Source organism: Cyprinus carpio, chromosome B22 (assembly GCF_018340385.1).
Source record: "Cyprinus carpio isolate SPL01 chromosome B22, ASM1834038v1, whole genome shotgun sequence".
NCBI lineage: Eukaryota > Metazoa > Chordata > Actinopteri > Cypriniformes > Cyprinidae > Cyprinus > Cyprinus carpio.
In genome coordinates this window covers 21,807,523-21,821,602 of record NC_056618.1, presented here as the reverse complement: position 1 = coordinate 21,821,602, position 14,080 = coordinate 21,807,523, and the positions used below count along the sequence as shown (strand labels likewise).

The 14,080-nt window shown below is 36.8% G+C and overlaps 1 protein-coding gene across 1 annotated transcript in view; it reads right to left on the bottom strand.

The window, feature by feature from the left end:
• The window catches only part of gpc1a (glypican 1a), a 37,025-nt gene that overhangs the window by 10,822 nt on the left and 12,123 nt on the right, over nucleotides 1–14,080 (bottom strand). The gene's annotated exons all lie outside the window — the stretch shown is intronic.

Here is a 14,080-nt window from a genome sequence, read left to right as displayed (position 1 = left end):
TCTTTACTCGTTCCTTTCATTCTTTTCATGGCTTTGGAAAACTTGTCTTGCATGTTTCCCTACGTCGCTTTTTGCATAACTCCGGGTCGTCGACAACAAGCTTCGTTGCAATTTCTTTCTAGGAATTAAATGCTTTCTCTGAATCTTTAAAGTCTCTCCGTGAGCGATCGTACAGGTGCGGATATATCTGTGCCAGCTCAGCTATTCTACACTCCAGTGTATTCATGTTGCTAGTGACTAGGCTGGAGATATTGTTCTCTTTTGCCTGACCTCTGTTGAATGAGAAACGAACCGGGAAAAATAATTGCACGTCAAAAATGGTGGAGTTTCAGAACACACCCACCGATTGCATAACCGACACGGACCAATGGAAGCTCAAAGGTCTTTAAGAGCCAACCGAGCTCCCACAGAAAGTTCGCTTTGGTCAGCTGTTTTGAACTGCCGAAACGAATTCAAAACGAACTTCGTTTCGGCCTGATTTTGTTCGAAGTTGAAGTATATCGGGGCCTTAAGGTTTCAAAATAGCTTCCCCTGAGTGTCACTGAACACTGGGTCTGTGAGGTCCTCAGGAGAGTAAGAGCTTCTTGGACCCGGCTGACATTTAGCAAACAACTTTCCCCGTTAAGCCTGTCTTGAGTCATGGCTTAGGGAGCTAGAGCGAGAGATGCTATCGCCGCTATGCATTTTTTATGCCGCCTGACTGCAGCGAGAGTGAAAAATCATAGAGAAGCACAATTTTATGCATTCACTGTGGTAAGACTGTAGCTGAGGGGCTAAAAAGCTCACTTTCACCATTTTATGGTCAACCTAAGAGTCTTTCAATCAGATCTCCTGTGTATCTGCGGTTTAGTACTTAGAAAAGTTTTTTTTGTGCTAATGCGGTTTAGCCTAGAGTGCATTTTTGTGAAGTTATTGAGTGCAATATTTTATTTATAGAAATAGAAGTATGGTAAAAAGACATACAGAAGCACTCAAGTTATTGATTAGTGGATTAGTGGAATCAGCGGATCTTTAGCAGAGCGGTAACAGACATTTTGAGGGGCAGTGGCCCAAACCAAAATAAAGAGGAGGGAGGAGGGTGTGTTGTTGTTTTTTGTTATTATGAATTTTTTAGTTGTTTAAAGTTTAAAGTTGAAGGAGGAGAACTCTGTAATAATTGACTTTATTGTAGCTGTTTTGATTAGAGTGGGCTCTCCCACACTTTCTGAGCCTGCTTCTGCCTCATCTTCAATGGAAGTAGAGGAGAGTGGGGTAAGTTGAGCCAGTGCATCTTGGCAACTGTACACTTTTAGTGTCATGTGACCATGTATTTTGGAACCACGCATCATTTCTGCCAGACTGTGTAAAGGAGAAAGTGAATGGTAGGCAGGTTTTGGTAGTTAGTGTTTTATGGTTGGTGTTTTGTTGTTGTGAATTGAGTTGTTATATACACTGTAATTTTTTAAAGAGACAGATATGTAGATGTTTGTGAAATATGTTTTCTCTGTTTTGGAGGAATGAGCATTGTTAAATTATATCACATTGCACCATTACTTTAGGTTACAGTAGGTATATATAATTTTATCAGTTGTTTATTATTCATTCAGCAATACATAGGCCTATTACTGTTATAGTTTTCATTAATAACCATTGCCATATAGATGATAACTTTGTCTTGTGCCCTTATGAATGTTGTTGGCATGACTTTGTGAAAATTTAACTATAATATGAAATAGCATATATGTAACATACTTGTTCTACAGATCTCTGCGCAAGTGTTATATGCTACTTTTTTTATAGCGCTGATAATGTTTCTGACATGGTTTTTTTTTTTGCATTTGCATTTGCCTTAACCGTATGTGGTATCCTGTCAGCAATAGCGTGTCTGTGGGCTCTTTTGATTACTATCAGTAATTATTTATTTCACATGAGTTCTAATCAGATTCAGTCAGATGGTCATTTTATACCCAGATCTTACCCAAGTACAATGAAAGTAACTATCCTATCCTAATGAAAGTATTCCTATCATTTTAAATGATCAGAATGTATATGACAAAGGGTTCTAAAAATATGACTTATAAAAAAGTGTTCCCTTTGGCTCAGTTTGCCCTGGGTTTGGGGTAAGTTGACCCGGGTCGAGTCAGTGGGTAAGATGCACCATCTGGGTATAAAATGACCATCTGACCGAATCTGATTCAAACCCATGTGAAATAAATAATAATTTAAATAATAATTTAATAATTTTACAGACAGTCAATATTTTATTTTCTTAAAGTTAACTTTAACAACATAAAACCAACCAAATGAAGTTTAAATTTAAATATTTACTTGTTTGCATCTCTGAAACAATATGTTTGTTGTAATCTTCCTAAAAACAGACTAAACAGAGTTTGTTGGCCATTAGTGACTATGTTTTTGTATTTATTTTTATTTGTTTTCATAGCAATGTCTGGCAACACTGCCAGAACTTAAACTGATAGTAATCAAAAGAGCCCACAGACATGCTATTGCTGACAGGATACCACATACGGTTAAGGCAAATGCGAAAAAAACAACAACAACAACAAAAAACACATCATGATATTATTTGTCAGAAACGTTATCAAGCTATCAAAAAAGTTGCATATAACATTAGTGCAGAGATCTGTAGAACAAGTATGTTACGTCTCTGCTATTTCATATTTTTGTAGTGATGCCAATATTGTTGTGGTGACAGACAAAGTAAACATGTATTGCTGAATAAAAAATAAAAAAACTGATAAAATGATATACCCCAAACCTAATGGTGCAATGTGATATAAATTAATGCTCATTCCTTCAAAACAGAGAAAACATATTTCACAAACATTTACATACCTGTCTCTTTTAAAGTGTTCAGTGTATACTGTATAATGAGTGGGGTTATTACAGCTCAATTCCCACCCAGAACACAATAATATTCAAACCCTGGCTATGGCCATGGTGCCTTCAATTCCCCCAATGTGTTTCTCCTTTACACAGTCTGGCAGAAATGATGCGTGGTTCCAAAATACATGGTCATCCCCCAATGTGTATGCACTGGCTCAACTTACCCCACTCTCCTCTACTTCCATTGAAGATGAGGCAGAAGCAGGCTCAGAAAGTGAGGGGGAGCCCACTCTAATCAAAACAGCTACAATAAAGTCAATTATTACAGAGTGTGCTGTCTTCTCTTTTAACTGTATATTTGTAACAACTGGATAATTCGTATTAACAAAAACCCACCCTACTTGTGCCCCCTTTTTTTGGTTTGGGCCACTGCCCCTCAAAATGTCTGTGCACGGCCCTGTACCTGGTAATGCAATGACCTTCGGGGATGTGCACTGTCCTGTGAACTGCATGGTGATTGTAAGTGATGCTGCGGAGCGGCAGGAAAACCGAGCAGATTAGAGGAAGCGGTAACAGACAGCTTTGTGCTGGGGTGTTGGGGGGGGGGTTGGTGAGGGGGCACCTCAGCTGATGAGGGCAAAGGGGCAGTGGCTCTAGCCACTGGGCCACCCCACTGTGCACAGCCCTGGTCTCAGCCAACGTGAAATATATAGCAGACACCAGAACACATCCATGATTGAGAATACGATGACACACACAGAGTAATGAAATGGTTGAACTATATTACTTAAGACACACTCTTTTGCTTAATACAGACTAAGCATGCTCACACACACACAGACACACATTATGTAGTAGATATAGATATTTGAAATAACTTTCAGGTAATAAAATGCTTAGTAGAAGTGTCCTGTTTATAATATTTTAATGAAGTGGTAAACTTTGACTAAAGGTGATTTTAAATGTAATAATGATTTTAAATAATCTCATTTATTTTATAATCTGAGTATCAGTACCTAAATCAAGCCTGAGAAAATAACTATAAGTGATAGAATGAACTCAGTTATATAGTTTTGCATAATTGTTTAGAATCATATAATGCATGAGTTTACATAGATTTGTGATTTTTTAACAGTTTTTTTCAGGATTTAAAGGCATTTGGGTACACTATATAATTAAAAATGTGGGCCTAGAGGAAAAGTTGTTCAGAATGAGGAGATCTATCATATGATATGAAGATCTAGTGTTTGTGTTAATATATTAACTTTTTTTTTTGTGGATTTATTTTTTTTTCTTTTACTATAAAAATGTTGTGTTTTTGAAGCATTTTTAACTGTTATAGCACCACCTATAATCCGATCTCTATTCAACTTTGCATACTTGTTAAAACTCATCTGACACATGTTTTCACCAAGTTTTGTAAAGTATTGAGTTTTCATTTAGGTTTTATAGGCTTTTGAGTATATTTGGCCATGCCCCCCTTTTCAAATGACCCCATTATAGCTAATCAAAGGACAAAATTCAACATTTTTTATTTTTTGATAATTATTGATGTAGAGAGTCCAGACAATTGTGCTGCAGTGGTTTGATCGAGATTGAGCAAAAAACCTAGGACTAGTTCGCAAAAGTAGGTTTTTAATATAATTGAGAATATTTAATGAACAATTTAATTGACAGCATTAGTCCCAGAGGCAAAGTTGTTCAGAATTAGGAGATCTATCAAATGATATGCATATTGTGAGGATGTGTGAAATGTTGTGCAATATACAATCATTTATAAACTTGAAAAATGCAACATCACCCCCCCAGTGGCCGATCTATTTCAAAGTTCTTACAGAATTTTAGGGTCATGGGCTGAACATGCCCACCGAGTTTCAATGTTCTTACTTGTTTGTTCAAACTTCATTGGCCGATGGCGTCCATGTTTTTTTTTGAGTAATGCACTCATAGATCCTTATGGCACATTGGCTAAAGACACTGCAAAACCAATTTTCAGGTCTATTGGACTAACGCTCACAAAGTTATAGTTGTTTTTGTTTTTTCCATCTCATAGTGCCACCAAGTGGCAGAGCTGTGCAATTTTTTTTTATTTGACCAAAGATTGAGCTCATGCATATGTGTACCGATTTTGGTGAAGATATCTCATTTCGTTCAAGAGTACCGATTTTGGTGAAGATATCTCATTTCGTTCAAGAGTTATAGACATTTTAGTAATATTAGCCCTATTTTTTTTATATATATTCAAGAGTTATAGACATTTTAGTAATATTAGCCCTACCCTTTACGAACGTTTTGCCATTTCCATTTTTTTTTAATAGTTCACAAAAGTAGGTTTTGAATTTACTTCAAAGTGACAGGAAAACCAGACCTCTTAGAGCCAATCTGACTTTCTACATTTTTCTTCGTTTTGACCCAAGGATTCCAAAAGAGTCTACGACAAAAGGTCTAGGAGTTATGAGCAGTTTTGCGTTTTTGATTGATGTAGCGAGTCTTTGGATCTGAGTAGTGAGCCAAACTACTAGCATCTGACCAAGTTTCAGCTTTCTAGGCCTTACGGTTTTGTCTGCCCGATCAGTTTTAGCGCGGATTAATAATAATAAAAATCCTAACAATTACAATAGGGTTTCAGCACTACGTGCTTGAACCCCTAAAAAAGTACAAATATGTACAAATAAGTAAGTCTCTGATTATCATAGTGTGGCTCTCAGAGGCCAGGTTTCAAACATGCTCAACTGCATTAAATCACATTTGAAATGTGTAGCCTCGTACGTCAACAAGCGGTGAGATTCCAAGATCATATTCCGCGTGTCGCTCTGCATATTGTGGTGTTAAAGAGCCTTCAGTGTCATTACGCATCGCATCCCCGCCCTTCATTGCAGTCCGTGAGCAGCACAGGCGTGTGGCCTGCATATCAATGCGTACTGACGAGGGACCCCGAGACACAAGACAGATGAAGCTTTTCTTCCCGCTCTGGCACACAAAGGAACAATCTGTGTGACAATGTGCCTGGACACCCAAATATGTATATGCATACTTATATTACAGCTGGGATTTTTTTGCACATTAAATAAAAACATATGAAGAGCGAGAGATAGTGAGACAGAGTGAAAAAATAAAAGAAAAACAACCAAAGCACACTGGATGGATTACTGTATCTCACAATGCAATGCAGTTCCTATGGAAGCTTGTTTCTTCCTCAAGATTAGAAAAAATTGCAACTTTCTATCTTACAGTTTGAGATATAAATTCGCAAGAAAATAAGTCAAAATTGTGAGATAAAAAAAATCACAATTGCGAGAAAAAATTGTGAGAAAAAAGGTAATTGCTAATTTTTATCTTACAATTCGAAATATAAATACAGAATTCTGAGAAGAAAAGTCTGAATTATAAAAAGGTAATTGCAAATTTTTATCTTACAATTCGAAATGTAAATTCTGAATTATAAGATACAAACTCACAATTGCGAGAAAAATAGCCTTGTGGGCAGTGCGGCGACATATGACACAGTTGCACTTCAGGTGTCACAAGATCGAATCCCGCCTAATGGACCTTTCCTGTTTGGGGGTAAAACTTGGACTAAAACTTGAAAAAATATTCATTCTATAAGCATATAAACATATTAAGTATAAACATATTAACTGTTAACAAACTTGAACTAACTTGTAATGTTTTGATTTGTACATTTTTAAATACAATGGTTTAAAATCACATTGTGACTAGCTACCCATACTCAGTAGAGTTTGTTTAGGTCCTTATGACATTTTTACACAAGATTTAATTAAACATGCTAAATTAATGATAACTTGTTAAATTAAACATGCATAATAAGGTAAAGTGACAACAAATGTAGTGTACTGCTGTTTCAAATGTTTATCACATCATAGCGCTTACTTTTTCCACACAATTTTCAATAAAGAATACAGTGCATACTGCTTAGTAAACAGTACGCTAGCCATTCTGAATGCAGCAAGAGAGACTAACAGAGATGGGTCTTGTGTGTGCATGTGCAAACTGATTCTCCCCTAATTCTAGGCAGATCAAGAGATGATGCATTTCTTTATGAATGCAGGACGCTCGCCAAGGCAATATTTTGAATAAGCTAAAAATAAATCCTGAGGAATTATCTCTTTTCTGTTCCGAAAAAACATTGTCAAGCTTCCTTGTGCTGCCGTGTCCGTGTGTTGGATGGAAATCGACAGGCTGCCAACGACCCTGAATCAAAGCTTGACAGAGAATCACCTGTCAGCCACCTCCATCTGTCCAGAAAAAATCAAGGGTTTCTTCAGACAGCCTAATTGTTAGAGATGGACAGCTAGACAAATAGTCAAGCAGGATGACAAACAGGCCGAGACGGTGGAGGAACTTGAGTGGTGTCAGATGAAGCAAATCCCTTCAAGTAAAACTGTTAGTAGGTAGCTTTCAAACCAACTGGTGCGATCCCTTCAGGGCCTGTGACTATTTAATCAAAGAAATGCTCCATGCGGTGCTCCATGCTCCATGGCTTCATGCCATGTGTGCTCTTTTTCCATTCTTCTCCCTTGCATTCCTCTCTGATATTCACTTACATGCTGCAAAATACATCAGGGTATCAACTTTTGAACAGATCATTACAAATAATGAAGGTCTTTTGAACAAAACACCTGGAAAATGTAACGTGGCTACTTACAAGCATTTCTGCCTGTGCTATTAAACCTGATGTGTTGTTATTCAGGTTGCTAAAAACATAGCTTTTGCTGACTTGCTTAGCAAGATTTTTTCAAACTTGCTCTGTTAAAAGTAGATGACTTGAAAAGAAAACTGACAGTAAAAGCCATTTACGCTACTTTCCATTATAGCGCTAAAACAGAAATATTGAAATATCCGGGGTGTCAGAACCTTCCAGGGGGTTCCACCTCAGTTGAAATTGCATCCCAGCTGTGCGAAGCAATTCTGAGAAGTCCGAATTATGAGATAAAAATTTACAATTGCGTGAAAAATTCAGAATTGTGAGAAAATATTAAAAGTTAATTAAGATAATTTTATCTTAGAATTCGAAAATTAAACAAAATTCTGAGAAGAAGAGTTCGAATTGTGAGATAAAAACTCACAACTGCAAGAAAAAAAATAGAATTGTAAGATGTAAACTCAGAAATCAGAAAAAAAGTCTGAATTGCGAAATTATATCTCAAAATTTTGTTTATATAAAAAGTCTGTATTGTGAAATAAAACCTTAGAATTGCGAATATAATTGAGATTTGTGTGATAATTCTTTTTTATTCTGTGGTGGAAATCGGCTTTAATAATTTTCTGCATGAGTTCAATATCAACTGCATATTTTTATTTTGTCTACTGTGATTTTTTACATGTTTGATTATTTCAAATAATATCTATACACACATATACATGTATGCTATTTCTGTGGCGCTAGCTCCAGTACTTGAGGGGGTGATAGAGTTCTTTTTTTATGTCTTTGCCATTCAACTGGACAATATTATTCAGAGCTATAAACAACATATCAACAGTTAACGAACTTGGACTAACTTCCTCACTCAGAATCGCATCCCAGACGGGTGGCTCCTTTGGTGACCTGAGAGAACAGCATAGTAACTGCTTTGCAACACTTAGGCAACCATTTGGAACACCCTAGTGATTTCATAGCAACGCTTTGGCAACTGCCTACAGAACCCTAGCATCATTGCAACAGTTTTTGAATGGGAAAACACAACTTACATTTTCTTCATAAAATGCAGAAGTTTAGTTCACCTTAAAGGTTTCTGCCAAACCATAGCTAATTTATGACAGATAAAAAACGTTATTATTATATACGTAGTACACATGGTACAAGAAAAAAAATCACAATATTTATGCAGGATTTTCAAAGACTGATGTTATGAATTACAGTATATTGACAGATTTTCAGAGGCCGCTCTTTAGACCACACTCAAACAAGAAAATCAGTGCTAATTTATTAAAAACACCAATGTGGACACAACGGACTAGAACACTCTCACTTTTGAAAATTGACTTTGGACTGACTTTAGAAAGAAAATTGCGAGACCTCGTTTTAAAAGTGAACAACCAAACAGTAAGAGGAAGTTCTTTTGAGGGATGTTTAAGTTCATCTTCAAAGCCCCTGACATACCAATGTGAATAGTTCTTTTATTTTCTCATCTTCTTTTCCTGGGAGAGGATTTGAGTGCACTCCTTTGAGATGAGAGCAAAGGCTGCCTCAGGCACCGGCTTACCAGCAGCAGGTGCGCAAGGATCTACAGGTGAGCCTGGCTGAGGTTTAAATCCCTACACTGGCCAAAAAACTTGCTCATGTCCTCTGTGCCTGATTAACAGTGTGCCTCTGAGGAATGAGAAAGTGTTTGGTAAGCTTGCTTCCCTACCAAGCCCTTCTGCAAGACACCACACCCGCGTTACCACACAAGTACCGCATAGCACAACGTTCAGGAACAAGCTCAGTAAAAGAATTTATGGAAACACACTGCGAGGTTTATTTAAGGTGCGGCAGAAGTGGAGCTCAAGTGCTGACATACTGACAGAGCAATTCAGCAATACAGTACCTGTGACAAGATCTGATAGGCAAGATAATCAGAATTGGTTGACAATGTATTTGTGGCCATATTATTTGGTTTACTCACAAATCAAAACATGATGACAACTGCAGTACAGAAAACGCTAAGCTTGCCGCCATTCACCACTAATCACTGACCTTCTTTTTAAATATGTGGTTATGAGTTGGCATGGCGCTTTGCCCAAACATTGGTCTCAATTAAGAGGATAAGCTGTCTTTAATGAACACCATGCAATATCTTTGTAATCCCCAGCAGACCAATGTCCTCAGAGGACACTGAGAAAATACAGACAGGAAAAATTAGGTTAGGAAGACAAAGAGAGATGAGGGATGAGGGGTGGGGGTGGGGGGGGGGGGGGGCATGTAAGCTAGAGCAATTTTATCTGTAAAAGAAGTGTGCCAAACACCTACACATTTGTGTCAGCAGCATGGATTTGAATTTAAGCATGGACGGATTAACACACAGCCCTGCCAAGCATTTTCCCAGAGCTCCAGAGCAGCAGGGGGCCCTGATGAGCTGCAGAAACTGTGCATAATAAGGTACAGTTCTTATAAATATGTGCAAAATGAGCAAGCTACTTTGAAACAAACTTAGTCACATATTTTGACGGCTCAGAAATGGACATTAATGCACCATAAACATAGTCCATAACTTGTACATTGGTTAAACTTACAACCAATAGGGCCCTGTGATTGAAAACGCAGATGGAATCATGGAATCCAGTCATAAAAAAAGGAATTTACTTTATAACATGGAATGTCAAGGAATTAGCTAAATTTTGGATGGATAAATCAAAAGTAGGTCACTTAAATCAGAATGCGACATGAACTTGTATCTGTGAATATTAGGCTGCAAAAATACTATTTAAATATGAATCCTGCATGTTCTGCGCATCTCTGTATGAATGAATGGAGCAGACACGTTTTTGTTTACTACACACAAAATAAAAGTTTGGTTTAACTTTAAGAAACTGTGACAGAAATATATGTTAATGTAATGATAGTACTACTACTACTACTACTACTGCTAATAAAATTGATATTAAAACATTATTTATGAAGGTATATTTACCATTTTAGTTTTGTTTTTAGAAAATTTTTTATGAAGGAATATTTACCAGAAAAATTATTAAGCAGATATATATACACATTTTTTTCTTTCAGAAATTGTATTTGCATTTTTCTGCTAAATAAATTATGGTAAATATTCCTATATATATATATATATATATATATATATATATATATATATATATATATATATATATATATATAATGACACATATTTCATATAGCTTTTTTAAATAAATTGCTGTTAAATATTGTAAGTTTCATGATTTCAATTAATTAGAGTTAGACATGCTTTTTGATTAATAAACATTATATTTAACCTTTAAAACAGTCTATAAAAATTATAACTGAAAAAAAAAAACTGAATCTAGAAAAATTAAAACAGATAAAACAGAATTTGATAAAATAAATAAATACATAAATAAAATGGATTTTATAGGGCCCTAAACTAACATAATCTTCATCTACCCAACCTTAACCTTATCAAAAGCTCCATTCTTTGCCTCTTGACATAAAAAACTCTTAACATAACTAAACATTAAACGTTATGTCTTCCCCTTTTAGTAAAAGTCAATTTTTCCAATAAGTTCTCCAGGAAAGCATGCTGGGAACTAAAAACTCCCTGCCCAGTTTTAGTCAACAAAAATGACTGTTGTAACCCCAACATAAATGACTTTAAAGAAAATAAATTAGCGACAAACTGATCAAGAACTGTGTAGCAATTAGCTGATTTTAATAAACCAAACAAATGGGTGGGACACCACTTTATACTTGTTGCGAAAACTAGATCAGTCAATCTATCTACACTTGAAGGCCATCAATTTCGGGAAAGCTTTAGTTACGTAACATCTCAATGTCCTTTCGTTTCTGATGCATCCGGGACATCTGGACGTCATAATCCATTCCTGTATACATGTTGGTACCCTGTTGGAGAATAAAAACTTTTTCTTTTTGTTTCTGTTTTGTAGGGTAAATATTGAAGTCATAATCCATTCCTGTTAAAAACTCCACCTCTGGCCGACTCTTTTAATCTCCGCTCATGTCCGTTTCTCATCTGGTCTTCCGCCACATTTCCAGGTGACCTTTCTTTCAACCTCTTCCTGTGCCTATTAGCACTCATTACCCCCCTCCTTCTGGGTTTCTCACACTCTCTGAACCATATGCCTGTGGTCTCTCTTATCCGCTACCCTGCTGAGTCGCGGTGCTGCTCAAAGAGTCCCGAGCATCCCAGGCGCCATGCCGTCTTACGCTAAGAGCTTGTGACCCCTGAACCAGGCCTTGCACGAACCCGCAATAAAGGCGATTGACGGCCACTCACTTTATGTGCTAAAAGAGACGACTTCAGAGCAAGCCTTATAAAACACTGGAAAGTACCTTTTAATTGATTTCCTAGGTAGTTCTAAGATGCCAGGCCCTCCTTTCTTTGGTAAATGGGTAGGATCATCAAACTGAGGTACGTCTGGGGTTTGGCCATAATCGGCAGTGAAAATAGCCCAGGCCTGACTGTGATTTAGTTTGCACATGGTCTGCTCTCATATGCGTGTTTACAGTTTTATTACCCAGGGGAACTGAGGAAGCAGAAGGGAGTGTGAAATATAAAGGCCATAACAGGTTGGTCTAATGAGCTGCTGTGATCCTATAACACACAGTATATGAGAGGGTTCAAATGGAAAATACAACCCTGTTGACTTTATACTTAGAACATGATATACAGCCACCTTTCGGGAAACTAATAAAACAAAAAGTACAGCTTAGTGTTACATAGATAGCATAGCTTAGATATTTGAATTTAACGATAAGAGCAACACCAACATTTAAAACACCACTAAATGTACAATAAAGTAAAAAAGGTAATGTGTGTTTTTTTTTTCTAAATACCTTTCAATACTGTCCAGTCCCATCTTAATGTGGAAAGACAACTATACATAATCCAATCCATTGTAAAGTTGGTGTAAAAGATGTGTTTCCCAAAAACATTGTAAGCCTAAGTAGATTGTAGAAACCATTGGCACCAATGGTCTCTACGGTCTACTGGTTTTACAATGTTTTTGTGAAATGCAGCCTAGCTTGGCATGAGTCAACCAATGGTTTGAGTTTGGAGTCGGACTATATATATTTTATTTTTTTTGTCTGACCAATTGTTGACAAGGGGTTGTTCTGGAACCCTGTTTGATTGTTTGACTAGCTTGGCATGAGTCAACCAATGGTTCATGCTCAATTGACTTTTCTATGAATATATTCCTGAAAGATTGAGAATGATTATTGTGAGCGAATCATAGGCGCATGTTATTCAAAAGATCGTAATCTATGTTCTAAATATAACTTGCTTTGAAACATCATTTTGATTAACGTCACCTAGTGAACATTCATTCATTCATTCATTCATTCATTCATTCAGGCTATGGAACCCTGTTTGATTGTTTGATGAAAAATGCATCATATAAAGTGTCATGATCAAATAAAATCCTGATGAATAAAATCCCATTCCATCCTGCATTTGTTTCATATTGAATAATGTTCCACTCGGAAATATGGCATATCGAAATTCGTATAATTAATTCTTACATTTGGGATGCATTTCATATTAGCTTAGCAGACTTGTAAACATCTAATAAACCTTCTTTGCTTGAGGCAGTACATTGAGGCAGGAATGATACAGTATGTTTCTTGACAACCAGCTTCCTATCTTCTCGAACGTTTGTTGAGATCAGAGCCAACACATAGTATGCATTATGGATATGCTCTAAAACGTACGCCTTGCTTCGGTAATGGTGAAAGATGGCTAAGCTTACAACCCAGCTCTTTGAATTGGGACATTTCTAGGTTTCCATAAATCTAAAAATACATCACAGCTCAGACTCTGCCTTGCTGCCTAGACACACACGTGTACAAGTGAGCACGTGTGTGTGTGTGTGCAAACAGCACACGTAATCGCATGCATTACAATGTTTGCCAAACCTCGTTAAAACAGATGTCCTGATCTCTAATCGAGTATGAGGCAAGAACAGAGTGTGAGAGTGCAGATGAGGAAAATGGGCTAAGGGGTTAAGACGATGAGAGAGGGTGAAACTTAAGAGGAAGACCACAAAGAACTCATGTCTGTTTACTTTAGTGCTTCTTAAGAAAGGAGATAAGTGATGTTTTTTTATATTAGAGATTCCTTAAAAGTATATTTCTACAAGGGACTGGTTACAGATTTTTTGTGCAATGCTTCATCCCCACCACTAGGGGATATATAACTTGCGCCCTTTGACTATAGACATATTTATGTAGAAAAAAGCTAACAATTTGTGCATGAGTGCTGTGTGACATTTTACGTTTTAATTAGGGCTATCAGTGTGCTAACGCATGCGATAAATTCAAAAATCCTTAACGTGTTAAAATAATTTAATGCAAAATTATTGAAGCACAATATTTATTCTAAACCTTTTACCCAATTTTGCTTCTGTGTATGCAATCAGACCATTTTAAGCTGCTAAACTCCCTGAAAGTGTTCAGTCCAATCTATTGACAGCACTAGTTTTTATTCACTAACATTCACTAAAATATGAGCAATATCACACAAGTAGCAGTGCGATATGGCTGGCTCGGCAGGTTCATGAGTGCTGAATGCCTGCTGACGCC